The 15,896-nt window shown below is 42.8% G+C and overlaps 1 non-coding gene across 1 annotated transcript; it reads right to left on the reverse strand.

Moving 5' to 3' along the window:
* Window positions 1-15,021: 15,021 nt before the first annotated feature.
* trnas-uga (transfer RNA serine (anticodon UGA)) lies at window positions 15,022-15,103 on the reverse strand. Its single transcript has one exon. It is a non-coding gene; the product is annotated as a tRNA-Ser (tRNA).
* Window positions 15,104-15,896: the final 793 nt, after the last annotated feature.

Below are 15,896 nucleotides of genomic sequence, written 5' to 3' on the forward strand. Positions count from 1 at the left end.
GAGTAGGTTAGGTTTGTTTTCATTAGAAAAAAGGAAAGTTTGAGGGAGACCTTTTTGAGGTTTACATAATCATGAAGGGTACAGACAGGGTAGATAGAGAAATGTTTTATTTCCCAGGTTGAAGGATTAAATACCGACAGGTCACGCTTTCAAGGTGAGACGTGAAAAGTTTAAGAGGGATACTCGCGGCAACTACTTGACACAGCGGGTGGTGGGTGTCTGGAACGCGTTCCCAGCAGAGACGGGAGAGGTAATCACAGTAGATTTCTTTAAGAGGCATCTGGACAGATGCATGAGTAGGTGGGGAGCAGAGGGATACAGATGCTTAGGAATTCGGTGACAGGTTTAAACAGTAGATTTGCATCGGCTCAGGCTTGAATGGATGAAGGGCCTGTTCCTTGTCTGTACATTTTTTTTTTGGTCTTTCTTCTTAAATTACGCCAATTTCATTACAAAATTTGCGAGGTCTAAGTGTCTGAAGTGAATCCATGCTGAAACACTAGTCATAACAAATCTGGCTTTTATGTGATAGCGTGGTCGAGCGGTCTAATGTGCTGGATTTTCAGCTTCAATTTCTATCGAATGGTGACTTCAAATACCAGCATTGTCAGTGAGCAACTATGTGAGAGAATTGCGCATGTGTGGATGCCTTTTAATTTGAGTGTTTGCAGTTCCTCAGTGTGCTTACCCTCTCGGTGATAAAATCAGCGACCGTCTCTGAAAACAACGCAAGTTCCTGCTGTCGGACAGATCCTCACATCCCGTCGGTAACTTTGCTTTTGGATATCTGCGTTGCCAGTTTCTGTATCTCAAATGGTCAGCGCAGTTGGCGGAAATGTTGGTGGTTCGAGCCCACCCAGGGAATAAGCCTCAAATATTTCAGCACAAGCATTTACCCCGACCATGTATTGACATTATATCCGGGAAAACTCATCCATGATTCACCCCAAGTCCGCAGGGAGTGAGACGTTTATACGCAGCAGAATACGACATCACTTTCTCCAAGCTCCCGATGCCAACAGAAAGCGGCCACTGCAGCTTCAATCAGCGGCTTTCTGCCAAGCCATGGGAAACAACTCGTGGAAACTCCTTCCTTAGGAACTGCTCTTTCCGTGTGAAAGGAGCAAAACTTTCACTTTAAATTGGAAAGGGCTTCAGGACATTGGAACGTTGCTCCAGTTCTTGGAACGTGTTATAAATAAAACTCCTGACTTGATAATAAGAAGTGGTAAAGGTTTTAGGTAGAAAGAACAAATAAAGTGTTGATTCAGACGACTCTGTCTCGTCAGCAGATGGGAAATGCCCAAAACTGTAAAGGGAAATGATTGGGGTTCCTTCGGTAATTTCCCGACTGATTTACTGTCTGCCAGAGAGATTGGAATTCACATCAGCGACATAAAGGTGAGTGTAAAAATATGAAGATATTAAGGTTGAAACTTAAATCCCGGGACAAGTGGGGAATAGATTGTAACGCTTTGAAGGAATAACTGAAGTGAAAGGTGTGAATGATATTTTTGTGATTAGGAGGAATGAACTGGATCCTAACAAATTGCTGATGAATTAAGCTCACAATGTCATAGCAAACTAATCCACAGCGCACGTGCTTGGTTAGCTCAGTCGGTGCAGTGGGAGATGCTTAATCTGAGGGTGGTGGGTGCAAGCCTCACAATGGGCGCTTTCACTGCTTAATTCAATTCCGGCTCTTCGTTCCACGTGCAGTATTGATGCTGCTTTCATTGACACATCTGTCCACCTGCTTTTGATCACACGTCGGTTTCTGAGTGAACACTATTTCCATTTTACTGGTGGCGCCAGAGACAACTTTATCAATGCAGCCGAAAATACAATGAATGATGTCCGTTTGAAAACGTGAGGTTCCAAACCAACCATGCACCAACCAAAGTGTTCAAAGGCACGGAAAGCGAATGGCCACTTGCGAGGGGTCTGACAGAGACGGATCAATGTCACATGGGTCCTGAACCAATTTTCAGTGATTCAGATTGTTCTGATGGAAACCGAAGGGTACTCTCCCTCAACGTTTTGCAATTGTTCTTCTTGTGTTTAACGTAATGAACAGTATATTGTCAGGAACGAGAATGGAGGTGCGGCAGGATCGTGAGGTTTCAGTGTGGGACAGAGACACAGTAAGTCAAATATACCCAGAGCACGGGAGAGCTGTTTGGTCCAGGATCACTGCCATCTTCTGTTTCAGAATCAACAAATGAAATTACTGGAAAATCTCAGCAGGTCTGGTAGCATCTTGGAAATATAAATTGATTTAAGACTTCGGGACTAGTGGCACTTCTTTTCCATGTCCATCTCCACCTGCTTTTGCACACTCTTCTTTTTTATTGAATGTCTCCTGACTTCCAACTTTATATTCAGCTTCTCTTTTATTACTTCCTCTCCAACAATTTTCCCAGTCTCCAGTTTTGAATCAGAACTGTTCAATCTTTCACATTGCCCAGGACTTCGAACTAACAAATAACTGTTTCTATTTCCTTAGATAGCAGATGGCCAGAGACTGGAAGGCAGCATTGTTCCGAAAACTCATCCATGATTCACCCCGAGTACATAGGGAGTAAGACGGTTACACGCAGCCGAATACGACACCATATTCTCCAATCCCCCGATGCCAACTGAAAGCGGTCACTGCAGCTTCAATCAGGGCTTCCTGCCAAACCCTGGGACTCAGCTCGTGGAAACTCCTTTCTCATTAACTGCTCTTCCCGTGGGAAAGGAACAAAGCTTCCATTTTAAATTGGAAACGGCTTCAGGAGATTGGAAGGTTGTTCCTGTTCTTGGAACGTGTTATAAACAAAACTCCTGTCTTGAAAATAAGAAGTGGTAAGCATTTTAGGCAATAAGAACAAAGAAAATGTTGATTGTGAGGACTCTGTCTCGTCAGCAGATGGGAAATTCCCAACACTGTAAACAGAAATGATTGGGTTTCCTAAGGTAACTTTCTGACTGATTTACTGTTCGCCAGAGTGACTGGAAATCACTTCATATGAAATCTTAAATGCCAGGACCAGTGCTAAATAGATTGTAATGTTTTGAAGAAATAACAAAAGTGAAAGATGTAAATTATATTCTTTGTGATTGGGAGGAATGAGCTGGATCTTTGCAAATTGCTGTGCCCGGTGAATTGTGCTCAGAATGAAATAGCAAACTAATTCGTCGTGTGCCAAGCCTGGATATCTCAGTTCGGTGCAATGTGAGGTGGTTAATCAGAGAGTCGTGCGTCCAAGCCCCATAATAGTCGTTTTCACTGTTTAATAGAGTTCCAGCTCTTCGTTCCCCCTGCAGAATTGCAAACCAACGCTGATGGAGCACTCTTGTTGCTTTCATTGACACATATGTCCTCCTGCTTTGATCACATGCCGGTTTCTGAGTGAAAACTGTCTGCACTTCACTGGAAGCGCCAGAGTCAACTTTATCAGTGCAGCTGAAAATAGTATGAATGATGTCCATTTCAAAACGTGAGATTCCACTCCATCCGTGCACTCTCCAAAGTATTCAAAGACACAGAACGCGAATGGCCATTTGTTAATGGTCTGACAGAGACGCTTAATGTCTCATGGGTCCTGAACAACAATTAACTGATTCAGAATGTGCTGATGGAAAGGAACGGAGTTCTCCCTGAACGTTTTGCAATTGTTCTTGTGTGTGCTCCTGTAAGTTTATGTAATGAACAGTTTATTGCCAGTAACGAGGGTGGGGGTGGGGAAGGATTCTGAGGTTTCAGTGTGGGACAAACGTGATCTGATCGAACGGGTAAGTCAAATATTCCTAGAACATTGGAGAGCTGATTGGTCCAGGATCACTCCCATCTTCTGATTCAGAATCAACAAATGAAATTGCTGGAAATTCTCAGCAGGTCCGGTCCCATCTTGAAAATGAAAACCGAATGAGATTTCGGGACTGGTGACACTTCTTTTTCCATCTCCATGTCCCTCTGCCTTTCTACAAACTTCCTTTTTGTTGAACCTGCCCTGACTTCAAACTTTATATTCAGCTTCACAATTATTGCTTCCTCTCCAAACATTTTCCCAGTCTCTAAAATTTCCTTAGATACCAGATGGCCAGAGATTGGAAGACAAAGGAGGACGGTTAGCGCTTTCAGAATATCTAGCCTGCTCCGCCATTCGATTTGGCTAATATCGTTCTTAACCCCATTCTCCAGTCCTCTCCCTGAACACTTACTCCCCAGTCTTAGGATCCAGTCTTTTTCCCAGAGTGGGTCCTAATCCGTCCCAAAACCCTCCACATGTGTTGGCAGCTGTTAGACCGTGTCTACGTGTCATCAATCTCAGTTTCAGTGATTTTCGGCAAACACGAACTGTTCTGAGCAGCTCGATCGGGTCTCTGGCCCCACTGTGATCCTGTGGTGGAGCAGTAATCATCTTCATCTCCTACAGAAAGGATCGGCGCTTCAAAAAAAAAACGGACAGAAAGAAAGATAGGCTTGTGTGTCAAAGTGACCTGGTCAGTAAACCTTACTCTGTATATCCCCGCACATTTTAGCTGTTGTGGTGAAAGGGAATATCAGTCCAATTAATTTCCATCTTCGCTTTTATTCGATATGTATTCTTCCTTGTTCTGAATATGCAGGGATGTTTCCAGCACTGATTGTCACCATTTCTAAGAGTGCATGCCGCGAGCCCTGATCTTTGCTGGAGAGTAGCAGTATCAGTTTGTGCGAAAGTGGCCCAGTACTAAGCTTAGAAGAAACATTGTTGTTCCCTCTTTACGGACGACAGTCTTTCATATCATGATCGATGGGGCTTTATTGCATATTCATCAACAAGCCTTGTTTTGAATCTACTCGCCCAATACTACTGTAGCGGTGGAAAGAATATAAATCCGAATACCTGCTGCGTGAATTTCATTTTCAAATTTCTATTCGCAGTGGTCCTTCATATGTGGCGATGTTTATATCACTGCTGGCCATCCTGTTTAAGAGTGCAGTTACATATGTTCCTCTGTCTTAGCGCTGCAGGGAAAATTGTCTACGCCTTTTCATCCAATATTTCCTGGATAATTCAACATGCTATTCTTTATTTTTTCGATCATGTCCACTTTAAAGACACAGTTACCGGGCACTGATCCTTTCTGTAACAACAGTACCGCATTTGCTTTACATGCGAAGGTGTCCTGGATCAGTAACAAGAAGAGCATTCATTTCCTTCTGTCACAGCGAACACTGGATTCATGATGTTAGTCTCTGTCAAATGCATCCGAAAATGTGCTCTGAAAGCTTCATTTGAACGCTGTCTGGCGTTTCTCAACGTGTGTCAACCAAAACCAGAAATCCTCAATCATAGTTTGGAGCAGTTCACATATTCGAGTTTCGAAGCAGCAAACACGGATACAGTTCATTCAGAATGAAAAGATTTACAGGCACAGATGAACTATCGTCTCTTGTTCTCATACTGTGTCTGATATTACCGTGTGGCCTGAAGTCTAAGCCATGTTGTAACTGAAAATGAGGAGATCACAGACAGGCTGCCAAATGACAGTATGTACTTTGTTTTCTTGTTCTCACAGAGTTCCAGGAAAGTATGACAGCGAGGGAGAGGAATGCAAGTCACGTGCAGCTCTGGTGAAATACCTTCTGTCTGATTCAGTCATCAACAAGAAACGTGAATGTGACAAAAGCGGGACGCCTTTTCACAACTCGAACAAAGCGCAATCAAGAACAGTGACCACCTCTTTGACATCTCAGATCGCTTTTGACTTTCCCTGCATATGTATAGGAACTAATTTTTGCACACCTCAAAGTGAGAACTGTTTGATTTACCGACAATAAGTGAGTCACATGTCCTTGATTCCCACAAAGGTTTCTAACTCAGCTTGCAGCCAGGTGGCAGTTGTTCATGGCTCTGCTGGATAATGCACTATTATGGAGTAATAACATGAAAGTTGGAACTCTTATTGGCTCTGGGTTTCGAATAGTCTTGCTACGTGTTCTGCCATTCTCGGATTCCAGTGCTAAACCAGTTTTTCCGTTCATCTGAGCAGCAGGAGAGTCGGCGTTTCTGGCAGGAGCAGAATTCATCATCTCCAGTGATCACTTTATCTGAGGGGAGAAAATGAGTAAAGTTTTATACAGCGAGTAATCGGAATTGCATTCCGTTTCAGCATGGCAGCAGATATGGGCTAGCAAATTCAAAGCCATATTTTCTGATGAGAACAACAAGTACGACCGCTCAGACAGAGCAATTCCTCCTCACCGCTTATTCTGCAGAACTGGTACCGTTGCTGTGAGTATGCTGCATGGTATCATCAGGTACATGCTCTTGGGATTCTGGTTTTGGCCTATGTGCTCGCGTGGCTGAGCAACCTGAGACTCTGATTTCAGATTCCACTTCTTAACAAGGCTTGTGTTTGCATCCCTGCGCGGCCACGTGTGCTAATGGATGAAGCTGGCAACGTTTTGCAGGGATGTGTTTTGTTAAAGTTGAACAGAAAAAGTAGTCATTTCTACGAACCCGGCTGTGATGTGGCACAGCAGAAAACAACCAACATGTCAGTGCCCACGCTGTTTTCCCCTTCTGCTGCAGTTGCCACGTTCCCCTCCAGCTCGAAAGGCCACCAGCATAATATGCGACTTAAAAACAGGCTGCGCCAAACTTTCATATTCCAGACAATTTGCATTTTTCACAGTTTCTCTGAAAGTGAATGGAGATATTTATTTCCCTGTTGATGTGAAATTAGGTTCTACATTGAGTCTGCTCACAGTTTTCTGTTGTTGTTGCGAAAAGGAGGGAAATTGCGATACGAAACTTGGTTACTTTTCCATAATTTCCTTAATTTCTGTCCTGATGAGAGAGGCTGGTGATTGGTACTCTCGATCCGGTGGAGACATCAGCCCAAATGTTCACCTCGTCTAATCGAGACTGTAATTGGTAATCTTCACTTTTAATGGTTCATTTTTAGTCAGTTCTGATTCATGTTACTTGAGCACTTTCCTGGCAGTATTGGTGCTCTAAGGCGTCAGTACGTTGAAAGCACCATTTGGAATTGACTCGCTGCAATTTGTGTGAGCAGCTCATGACCCAGATGACTCGCTCTGCCTCACAGACAGCATTCAAGAGTCCGTGTGTCTGAAAATATGTTCTCTTTGTCAGTTCTGTTTCTGTTCATGAGTTGTCAGTTTTTGGTTTCGCTGGAGACACACACACAGACAAAGACCCACACGCACACATATATTTTGTGTGATGATTTTTTTTGGTACTTTCAGAGTTACATTGTACTTTGCTCAGAAACTACATACATTCATGTAGAACTCTGAGCTCAAAAACTGCATGAAATTACGTAAAACTCTGTTATCTCACTTTTTGGATTGGAATCAATCTAAACATCAGGTCATAGACAGAGAACACCGGGGCTAACGCCTTCAACATATTGTCTAGCTTTTACCATTGTTAACAGCTAACCCGAGAATGCAACTTTTAAAATAAAGGCTTAAAAGACAATCAATTCTTCAATGTATAATTTCAGTTACATCACACTGCAAATCTTTGCTATAAATTCTGTGTTACGATCGAGCCCTCCACAATCACCTGATGAAGGAGTGTCGCTCCGAAAGCTAGTGTGCTTTCAATTAAACCTGTTGGACTATAACCTGGTGTTGTGTGATTTTTGACTTGGTACACCCCAGTCCAACACCGGCATCTCCGAATCACAACTTATTCCCGACAGCTTGCAAGTGTTCCCTTAGAATCTGCAGCTTTTGGAAACGTATTACTGGGACAAAGTCATTGCTCAATGTGATGGGATGCACCGTCTATCCCTAATTACTCGAGAGATTGAGATTTGGAGTTACTCCGCAGAACCCTGGATGTCCTCAGTAGCGGGGTACAGGCATGATGACATGAGGCAAGGATTTAGATGAAGTGACTTTGAAGAAGCAGCGAAATATATTCAACTGGGAAACGCAAAAACCTTGGAGGGGTAATTGTGGTGATAGCTTTCGCTTGTATTTGCTGCCATTGTCATTCCAGACAGATGCTGATCGATCACTGAATTGTTCTGGCAGGATCCGTGTGTGTGTTCTGGGTGCAACAAGGATTTAGTTTCCATTCGGATAATTCACAAGAAGAGCATTAAATCTTCATTTCCTGACTGGGAATGAAAGCCTGTTCTGGGCAATGCAAACTCAGACTCGTATGCAGGGATATCCATTGATACTGCAGTAGCCTTTGGGACCTGAACAAACTCTAGTGCCTGCTCTTCACGTCATAATCGTCTTCGTCAGCAGTGTTTCTCTCTCCAAGTTTCCAAGTCGGTTCATATTATCACCCTTGGTTTCAATGTGAAGAAGGCAATGCTGTGATAATCTGATGTTGTTCAGCAGATATATTGCAGCAAGTTAAGTAAAGACTGATGCTAACGCGAGCTCGTTTTGAGCTGCGCTGATGTGTTGGCAGCAAGAAAGGCACCGTTTAACTCGCCTCATTCCGGATGACGGGCCCGAAATGACCAGTGGTTTCTCGCTGAATTAGTTCAGGCTCTGGAATGTAAAACACTTCAAGTGTGAAAGTACAGTGTAATGAAATGTTTCACAGAGTGGGGCATTCCAAGTGAAACAGTGACGGTGATTATGTTTGCTGCTTTTTCACCTTGTGAATGCTGCTTCCCTGATGTGGATGATTACATTACCTATAGACAAACTGTCACAGTCAGACCTGGTCTTTGGGTCAGTGACGGAATTGGTAACACGTCGAATTAGGGGATTGTCGTTACGCATTTAAAATCACGAGGATGCAGCGAGCTAGTCCATTCCTGTTGTCTGTCAGGAATGGAAGGGTTTGGGTTTTCGAATTTTCAGTTTCTTTCGTCCACTTCAAATTCTAGCTTAGAGCAATGTCTCTCATTGTCTGTAGAACTGGCTTTGGTTTAACCAAAAACTGCCTTTTGGCGGTTGAACTTGCATGTTGGAGCGGACATCTGAAGTGAAGCACAAGGAGCTGGTCAAATCCTGAGAACTCTGCCACTCTCGGGGAATGTGTCTGTGTCTCATTCCGTGGGAGACACGACGTGAGTAATAACACAGTGTGACTATGTCAAACTTCAATCCCATTGTTGTGTCATCTAAGATCAAAGCGAGAACCTCACTGCTATTTGCACTGGAAACATCAGAACACATAAGGTTATGGACCAAAGCTGGAAACTGGGAATAGAATCGATGAATGTCTTTAAACCAGACTGCACCATGGGCTAAATGGGATTTTCCATTCTGCAAAACTTGAAGACGAGTAGAAACCAATCTGCAGTGAAACTGATCAGAAATGAAATGGCAAATCCATTTCATTGAGAATAAGCGCAAGAGCGTCTGTCTTCATTCCGTGTAATCTCGTAGTTAGGATTTGGAACTCTAACCGCAATAGTGTTGGGTCTATTCTCGGACAGGGAATGCATATTTTATTGTGCAAATATATCGTGGTACCAGTATTTCTTACTACTGGTCCGAACCTGGCAATGCTTGGTTTTGTGCCAGGTTATCAAAAACAAAAAGATACAGGTTTTGGAAATATGAACTAAAAACGAAAATTGATAGAGGAACTTGCTACACCTGGCAACATCTGTGGAGAGAAACAGTTTTTTTTTGTTAAGATGGACAGGAAACAGGCTAGTTATAGATTTCTAGATTATACTGTTGGGAAAATGATAATCTTACCTGTCGAATCAGGATATTTAACAAAATCACTCTTGAGCTTACAAACATCGAATTTACGATCTTAAAAGGACTTAATCAGCTGTCATGCTACTTTCATTTTCCTGAGCTGGTGGAAGGCTATGTTTTAATGGCTACATTTCCTTTTAGTTTCCGTTATTTAGGAGTCAGGCCGAATGGAGAATTGTTTCTTTCAGTGTCTGCCTCAATATGTGTCTTTGTTTTTTCTATATTTGTCTCTGTATCCTCCTGGGCCTTTTTCACATTCTCCGACTCTCTGGCTGTCCATATCCCTCATTTCACATTTCTTCTCTTGAAAAGCCTGACATTCAGAGACAGTTTGAGATTCGAACTGCTGAGAGGCTTTCTGACGCCTGGCTGGAGTCGGTCGAAGTAATCTCACATTCTCGGAATAATGCGTCTGTCACTTCGATCTGAGGCAAGGAGACATTTCTTCCTCAAAATCTAAAGACCGTTTCGAAGTTAAACTTGAATTCCTTATCCAACAGAAAAAGAAAGTAATTACATGATAGCTGAAGAAGAACGACGATGCATTTACTGTTGGTGTACAACGAATGAATGGTGAGAGCAGAGAATAAGGGTGATCATGTCGTGGTGTCAGTGCCATTACCACAACATTTCCTGGGAATGCTGCAGTGTCTCCTGCCTCACCACTTAACTTCTACAAAACTGGGAATGAAGGAATGAGAATAAGAGGATGAGAAGCAGAAGTGCATGTGGACCGGCGGGAAGAATCTCCATGTTAAAATAGTAGTTAAAAAGAGCAACCTACACTACTGGATTTAAACCAGGAAAATGAAGCCGGAACGCGAAATCAGAATGTACAGCAATTCAAACAGGACACACAGTTTCTCGATCAGCAACACAATACTTGAGAGAAATAACGAGCTTGCAATACAATGAGCAGGCACCAGTGTGATGGGAGCTGCTTTCACCAGCTAAGCCATGGCGCCACGTTAAAAGCCAGATTTCTCGTCCATATGGGCAATGCCTGAACCACTTGATCACAGGAATTCGAAAACGCGTTTTATGTATTAATGTTGCTCAGTTCGAATGGCAATCAAACTCTGCTTGTGCAAAAACAGACATTTCAATGCTGAGCATGCCCCACTAAAAAGGCACAGAAAAAGACAGAATCCTCTTGCATTGGCATCTAACAGATATTTTCGTCTGTTTAAACTGACAGAATAAAGAGGATGTGCTCATCTCCTCTCGTGTCCCATTAACCACGTTAATACACACGCAGGGATTTTCAAACCAAGATGATCAGGCTCATTGTTGTGAATTGACAGCAGTGGTGTGAGAGCCATTACGAACAGTGAGCAATAAATGCTGAACCAATAGCACTGACACTGAGCCTTGCACCATCAGCTCCACACTCACATCTTGTGTTATGTCTCCGAGGCATCAGTGCATTTGACTTTAATTATTCTACCCTGCACCCCTCCTCAAGTTATTCCCGACAGCTTGCAGTGTCGAATTAGAACATGCAATTATTAGAAATGCATTTCTGGGACACAGTTGTCTTTCAATGAGGTAAGATTCACTGCCCATCCCTAATTATCCCAAAGATGTAGGGGACGAGTTACTTTTGTTAACTCCTCAAATCCTTAGTTTGGAGGTACTGACAAGAAACCGCTAGAGATGGACTTCCTGGATTGCGGAGAGCAGACCGACCCCAAACTGCTAAGGTAACTCACCCAGGGAAGAGCAGATGGACCCCACTCTGTCAATGTAACTCAACCAGGGGACAGAAGTCTGACATCACACGATCAATGTAACTCAACGAGGAAATTATGGCCTGACCGCACTCTGTTAATGTAACTCACCCAGGGAAGTGCAAACTGACGCCACTCTGTCAATGTTACTCATCCAGGGAAGAGCAGACTGACCCAACATTTTATATGTAACCCACCCAGCAAATGGCAGACTGACACCACTCAGTGAAGAGCAGGCTGGACCCATTCTGTCTCTCTCACTCATCCAGGAAAGAGCAGGCTGATCTGATTCTGTCAATGAAACACAAGCAGGGAGACGAGCCTGACCCCACTCTGTCAAAGTAACTCACTCAGAGAAGAGAAGACGTATTCCATTCTGTCTATGTGAATCATCCAATTAAGACAGTAATGAAACCATACTTGCTGTTAAACTCAAACAGAGAAGAGCAGACTCTCACGATTCTGAGAAAGTAATACGCCCGTGGAGGAGCAGACTGACACCACTCTCTGAACGTAGCTCACCCAGGGAAGAACAGACTGAGTCACACTGTGATATTACTCACAAAGAAAGGAGCAGACTGACCCCATTCTGTTAATATGACTCTCCCAGGGTAGACCAGATGAAGCCCAATCTGTCAATGTGACTCAACCAGGGAAGAGCACTCTGACCTCACGCGATCACTTTAACACAACTAGGAAATTGCAGACTGACGCCACTCTGTCAATGCAACTCACCCAGAAAAGAGCAGACTGATCCCACACTGTCCAAATAACTCACTCCGTGAAAAGCAGACTGATGCCACTCTGACAATGTAACTCGCACAGGAAAGAGTAGACTGATGCCACTCTGTCAATGTAACGCACTGAGGGAATAGCAAACTGACGCCACTCCGTCACTGTTACTCACCGAGGGAAAGGCAGACTGACCCCACACTCTCAGTGTAACTCATCAGACTGATCCCACACGGTCAATATAAGTCATTCACTGAAGAGCAGTCTGACCCCAGTCTATGAATGTCATTCACTCATGGAAGAGCAGACTGATCCCATTCTGTCTATGGCACGCACCCAATGAATGAACACTAACCCCACTCAACCAATGTAACTCGCCAGAGAAGAGCAGACGGAAGCCAGACTGTCAACATAAATTATCGAGGGAAGATAATTTTCTGTTTCACTCAGGCAGGGAAGAGCAGACTGTCACCACTCTGTGAAAGAAATTCGCCCAGGGAAGGGCAGACTGACCCTACTGTATCTGCGTGACTGACACAGATAAGAGTAACTAACCCAACTCTGTCAATGTCTCTCCCTCAGGGAAGAATACCCTGACCCCTCTCTGTCCATGTAGCTTACCCAGGAAACAGCAGACTATCCCCACTCTGTCTATTTAAGTTCACTAAAATCCTCTGAAGTACGTCCTATCCAGACACTCTCCACATCACTGTCTCTGTAACCGTGTGCGTTCAATGGAGAATCCAAATAACCTGCAAATGTTTAGAATGTGGCAGCAAACCAGAGCTACCACACAGAAATTGGGCGAATGTGCAAACTTCCATCAGGCAGTCACTTAAGCCTGGAATGGAAACCAAACCCGTCAGCAGTCGTGATTATAAAATGGCAGAACAGAAACCCATCAAAAAGAATTGCGTCCCTATGTGTTGCAACGATTCTGAGTATTAATTAAGCCCCCCTCACTGTAGTTAATTTCCATTTTTATCACTGCCAACCTTCTTCAAAGCAAAGCACGCACTTGCTTTTTTCAGACTTTTGATATCCATCTTTCATCCCGCTTTTTACCTAATCATATTTCTGACTTTATAAACTACGTCACAACAGGTTGACAACTGCAGAATGAGCTTTGTTCAGTTCTCCACTGATGTTGAGAGTAGTAATACAGCATATTCGTGTAGGACTTGATGCGCTTGCGGGTGGTGCATTATGGCTTCTTTTTTTTGATTTTCGGTCTACTATTTCGAGTTCATTGCGCAGACTTCTGAAGAAGACTTTTTGTAGTCGAAATCGTAACTGTGTTTTCTGTCGGAAGACAGAGGTAGCTTTATTTCTGTTCTCTTATAAATTGGTCTTCTTCTGATCTTTGAAAGTGAAATAGGGTGCATTGCTATTGCTCGGTTTTAGTTTCAAAATCAAGAGAAACATGAGGAGATAATATCAAAGAACACAAAGTACTGAGTTGTTAAGATAATGTTTGCAGCAATGGTGGACATGAAGGACAAATTAAGATACGGTTCAAGAACATTTAATCTGGAAGTGGTATGTGACTTTAGTTCCAAATATATGTTTCCGTTCTCCCAGTACATCTTTTTGACTCCCAGAAAACATTGATTGTTTTGTGTATTCACTTTGTTTCGCGATATCTGTCTTCTGGTCGACCAGGGACAACTTGAATTTGCGTCTCCATTGAATAAGATTTCGCTCTTTCTTTCGAGAAGCAAACCTGTGCATTATATACCACTTATCATGCTGATGGCTAAGAAGTTCAAAATTAATTACGGTTTATGGATCGTGAGCAAGAATGATGTGATCCAATTGCGAACAGATGTCACCACGCCCTATTCCTACATCGGGCCTGAATGGTCCATTGGCAGAGTCTGCAGAAAGGAAGTGTCTAAGTGAACTAGTCCTTTGTTCAGTTTGATTTGAGATCAATGGTTGTGCTGTTTTGGTGCAGAAATGTGTCAACATCTGTGACGTTAGAGTCAAAATTTAAGTCACATCTACGCCATGGAGTTACTTCTAAGATCGGAACATGCTGACATGAAAACATCTAGCTCTGAGAGCAAATGTTTTTACATTAAACTGGGAGTATGTTTAACTAAGCAATTCAGATAGCCAAGATGAATAATTGGCATTTGCTTCTTCATGCTGAGCTCTTCACACCAACCGCTCCAACGAAGGCCGTGGATAAGATCCCCATCGATTATTTTGGTCAATTTTAGCCTCAACAACAACCTATTGTTCTGAACAATGCCACACCACAAGCAGAGGGCTAAGTGTGATTTTCATCGTTAATTTTCAAATTCAGTTCTTAATGCACAGTTTCTTACGAATGTGGACAGCAGAAGACTGGTAACATTCCATTTCAAATATTTCCAGTAAATTCTACTCCACTGATATCGCCTTGCCTTATCACACCTCAAGCCAGGAACCTGGATCAGTCGAGTTCCTTTCCACACATGGAGTTGCTTTTTCTCATTCATTGACTGCTGATATAATAGATTATTGGCCTTGAGAGTCAGTTGTAAATTAGGTTGCACTTTCTCAGCTTGACTTTCAACTGATCCTAAAAAAAAGTCATCACCTGCAGGTAAATGTATTGCATTGCTTATTGTTTTGCTTAATTCCACCCCCCCCCCCCCCCCGGAACATCCAAGTTTCATGATAGTCCGACAAATGTTTTGAAACTGATTCGTGTTGGAAGTTGGTGGCTTTTTGTGTCGCGACATATAATTTATTCAATTAGACGTCTTGAAATTACTTCGGATTCTTCACAGTTGAAAATTTACTTTCGATTGAATGCAAAGCTCAAGCTCCACGAAATCCAAATTCTGCAAAGGAATTAATGACTTTTAAAAGATTCAACGCTGTGAGCAAGATTCGAACCTGCGCAGGGAGACTCCATTGGATTTCAAATCCAACGTCTTAGCCTCTCGGCCATCACAGCTGCAGGAAAGTGGCCAATTTTCATACTAAAATAACTTAATTCATGAAATATGGACTTTGTTTGAAGAACAAATTGTCAAGACCCAAAGATTTCGCCAAATCCTTTGCAGAGACCCAGACGAACGTTCCCTTAGTAGATTGTCAGGCTTTCACCGCAAACTAGATCCTGACAAAGCTGAAGTTGTGGGAATGATTCTTCATCGAATTTTAGAGTCACGGATGTACACCACATGAAGAGAGGATCATTGTCTCACTGTGTCCAATCGATGTTGACTCAATTGCTCATCATCTGGTACCAAAGTTGTGTTTCAATATTCATCGAAATATGGTATTAGAAATGTTGATGCTAAGTCCATAAACACTAGCTACATTCGTAAAAAAAAGTCGGAATTAGAAAGAATGCAGAACCAACTAATCCGTAAGTTCTGACATCAAGTAATGAACTTGTGAGCACAAGAGAGGATGATTGACCGATGATTTGGAACTTGAAATCGTCTTGACGGAATTATTTGCAAAGTTTTTGCGGTTGTTCTAGAGTCATCAAGTCCTTGAACAATACAACACGGAAAGTGGCCCTTCTTTCCAATTTGACCATTGAGGACAGTTATCCTAAATTAGTAGGTCCCATTTGCCAACTTTTGGCCTACATCCCTCTGAACCTTGTTACTCATATATCCATCCAGATGCCATTAAATGTTACAGTTGTACCAGTCTCCAACAATTTCTCTGGCAGCTCATTATGGACACGACTGAAAAAGTTGCCCCTGACGTCCCTTTTAAATCCTTACCCACTA

The sequence above is a fragment of the Chiloscyllium punctatum genome, chromosome 34 (assembly GCF_047496795.1).
Source record: "Chiloscyllium punctatum isolate Juve2018m chromosome 34, sChiPun1.3, whole genome shotgun sequence".
In the NCBI taxonomy this organism is placed as follows: Eukaryota; Metazoa; Chordata; class Chondrichthyes; order Orectolobiformes; family Hemiscylliidae; genus Chiloscyllium; species Chiloscyllium punctatum.